General features: G+C 39.1%; 1 protein-coding gene across 4 annotated transcripts in view; it reads right to left on the bottom strand.

The window, feature by feature from the left end:
* The window catches only part of LOC107042470 (sterol O-acyltransferase 1), a 24,309-nt gene extending 22,634 nt beyond the window's left edge, over nt 1-1,675 (bottom strand). For 2 of the 4 annotated variants that reach the window (XM_015263523.1, XM_015263526.1), the window contains exons 1-2: nt 1,585-1,675; nt 520-602 (exon numbers count right to left, since the gene is read on the bottom strand). The gene's annotated coding sequence lies outside the window, so the exon portion shown is untranslated. The remainder of the gene's footprint in view (nt 1-519; nt 603-1,584) is intronic. The other 2 variants (XM_015263522.1, XM_015263525.1) reach the window with 1 other exon arrangement.
* Nucleotides 1,676-3,550: the final 1,875 nt, after the last annotated feature.

Here is a 3,550-nt window from a genome sequence, read left to right as displayed (position 1 = left end):
AAAATAACCAACCAAAAGTACTGGAATCAAGTCATAAAAGTACTCGCGAGAAGTAGAAAAATTACTTGCTCCAAGCATTCAAAGTACTTGTGAGAAGTAAGAAAAATGCTGACAGGAAGTAATAAAAGTACTTCCTCCTAGTACTTTTCCTACTTGCTTAGCAAATATTGTACTTCACCCAAGGACATGAAAAGTACTTGGGACAAGTAGTTTCCCAACTTTTCACAAGAAAACTTCTCCCAAGTAGAATTCAGTACTGGTGAGTAGTAACTTTTTTTTAGAGTGTATATGGGCTTTTTGGATATTTTTCTGTTTAGCGTGAAACTATATCATCAGCTCAGATAGTAACGCAGTTTCGTGCTAACCAGAAAAATCTCCATAAGAGCGCATGTATAAGAACCGACTTCAATTGTTGATAACTTGAAAAGGAAATCTGAAAAAATTCTAGGAAAATTCATAGACAATTCAATTTTGATTATGAACATTCTATATGAATTCCAGATGAATGCCATTATTTACCTTTTCCGCACGAAACACCTTAATCCTAGTCTGGCCTCATATGGTTGACGTGCTATTTACGCTCCAGCGTTGCTGAATTCACTCTACACTGCCCAGACGCGTTTAGCGAGTTCCCGGCAACATCACGTAACAGATAATTTCATTTAACATGGGAAAAAGTCATTCTTTTGTTGAAAATGATTTGTTTTTTTTATAGAATTTCGGGAATTATATTCTGCTGAAAGCTACTATAATTTTTTAGACACTTCAATGGACACAGTACAATTCAGTAGTGAAGGTGGCACCGGGCCATCTTCGACCTACCCTGGGCCTTTTCTCATCTCCTACCAGGAAAGTCGATTTAGGCCTCAGCTTAGTTTTTGAGGAACATCTCTGAATCTACGGAAAATAACGCAATTTTCGTAATGACCTTGTTAAAAACACGACTAAAATTCCAGAACATCCAACTCGAGCACCATCGGGAACCTTCGGTTGAGCGGTCAGACGATCGTGAAAACCCCCAAATTTAGTCTTACATCGCACCTCATCGAGTACAGTAGCTTCTTGAACCTCACCTAGCTCACTAGTAACCTAGTACATCACCAGTCTTTGTAAAATCAACGTTTCGTTCAGTACATCACCTCAGTTTTATCAGTCTAAATTCAACTATTATCTATTAACGGCGTGGTTCGATGCCACGAATAAACGGAAATTTTTATAACTCGTCTCAACGTTAATTTTCCAGCATTTCCTTCCACATTTTCTCCCACATCCACCCTAAGCCTAGTTCCTCACCAAACAGACCTTTTTTCTAGAGCGAAGTGAGGGCTGCGAAAAGGGTCATGACAAAAATTTTGCTATCTCCCTCAAATTCCGAGATATTCACTGAAAACTGGCCAATAGTCGAAATCGACTGGAATAGTTTACCGCTTCGCTACTGAATTTTTATTTTTTTCATTTTTCCTCATGTGGTGACTGACCTAGGGTTAAATAACCTTTCAAATAAATTTCTAAAGACTCTATGGTCGGGTGAATTTGTTAGGCACCAGAAATTGATCAGTAAAACCGGTGATCAGTTGTCTGTACCTTGGATGGAGTGCGATTAGACGCAGATTGAACTCGTTCAAGGATGTTTGACCGGGGGGTAAACTGAGCAATTCGCACGTTATCTGCTCCATCACTGGGATTGACTGATTACTCTTAGTTGCGCTGAACGCTCCGATCTTATTCTCATGCATCTCCCCTACTACTACGCACTTGTTGAGATATGAATGACTCAATTGGACGACGGGTATGACCGCACAACGGGAAATTCCTCATTCCTTCCCTTATTCCTCATATACTAATCTAGATTAGTGAAATTGGATAAAAAATAGTAATATAAACATTATGCATAAAGGAGGAAAAGCAAACTGACAATTTGAAAGGTCAATAAATGAACAAATGACAATTCAAAATAAAATGAAGGATGAAATACTGAAAGAATTGAAGTACAGGGATACTCCTGGATTACGCTTCTCTAGGATTTCAGCTCGGGAAATTGACTCCCTCCACCATTAACGATGAACCGGCGATGACTGATGTAGGAGGTGGAGCAGAGGAGAATCTATTGTATTCGTGCGGAAAACCAATCCCTGAACAAAAAAATTCTGTCCCCTCAAATTAAATATTTAGATCATATTTTAAGTCTTCTATGGTCAGTTAGTGTTTCTTATCACTATTCAATTTTTTTTCTACATTGTGCATGCATCAAAATATTTTTACATTCAATTTTAATAATAAATGAAAAATAATTAATTTGTGAAAAAAAAGTAGCAACATCGACCCGATATAATGCTTTGTTTCTCAGAGTTGGTAAGCCTTCAATTTCGACACGAGTGCGTACAAGTCTATTTTCCCCGTGAGCATCTAGAATTACCAAAAAACCTTGGTTTGATTGTGTTTGTCAAGCTTCAAAAAAAGAGAAAAATGAGGCGCTAAAGGCTGCTAGAATGGCGAATTTTTGTGAACCTCAATTTAAAATTTTCCTGGACTGTAAGAATAGTTATATTGAAGTTAAAAATGAGAGAAAGAGGTCCTATGAACAAGAGCTTCGAGAAAAATTTTGTAACACAAAAAATGTAGCTGAATTCTGAGCTGCCCTTCGGGCTTTCAGAATCACGCATTTCGTGAGGGGCATTCCAATTGAAAAATGGAATGCTTTTTATCGACACATTTATCCCCTGCGAATCTCCTATGATTTCAGAATTCTTGGAGTGAGGAATCCAAGCTTGGATGGTGATATGACGGTGGCTGAGTTGGAGGAAGCGATCAAGTGCTGTAAAACTGGTAAAGCGCCGGGCTTGGATCAAATTTCTGGGTATTTCATCAGGGCTCCGCCGGGTAATTGGAGGGTTTACGTTCTGTTCCTTTTCAACCAGATTGTGGAAAAGGAGAAGATGCCTGTTTCGTGGTCAAAGGTCGTAATTTCTATGATCCACAAGAAAGGTGACAGGGGGGATCCGGTCAATTATAGGGGCATTGCCTTGGTGAATTGTTTCACCAAATTATTTATCGGCATTCTCTGTAAAAGACTGGACTGCTGGGCAGACTCCTCAGGTGTCCTGCCTGAATGTCAGGTGGGTTTCCGCCACGGTAGATCCTGTCTTGATAACATTTTCTCTGCCAGTGTCGCGTTCCAACTCCAGCTCGGTCGGATGGGACGTCCTATGTATACTCATTTTGTAGATTTTCGTAGGGCTTTCGAATCAATCGCCCACTCACTGCTATGGATTAAACTCTAATCATTGGGCGTTAGTGCTAAATTCATTAGAATTATTAAGAGCTTGTATGATGGCCCTTCATTGCGGGTGAGGTCAGCGGGTGAATTGTCTGATTCTTTTGAGATTATGGAGGGTATTCTCCAGGGAGAGATGTTAAGCCCTCAGCTTTTCATTCGCTTCCTGAACGATATCGAGAAATGCTTCAGAAATGAAGGTGTATATGTTAGAAATAATGGACTACTTAATCATGATGAATATATATTTATTATAAAGTTAAATGATTTGTTTTA

Source organism: Diachasma alloeum, unplaced genomic scaffold (assembly GCF_001412515.2).
Source record: "Diachasma alloeum isolate Michigan unplaced genomic scaffold, Dall2.0 Dall_scaffold_00472, whole genome shotgun sequence".
Taxonomy (NCBI): Eukaryota; Metazoa; Arthropoda; class Insecta; order Hymenoptera; family Braconidae; genus Diachasma; species Diachasma alloeum.
Note: the sequence above shows the minus strand (reverse complement) of the source record. Positions and strands in the feature narration are given on the sequence as shown.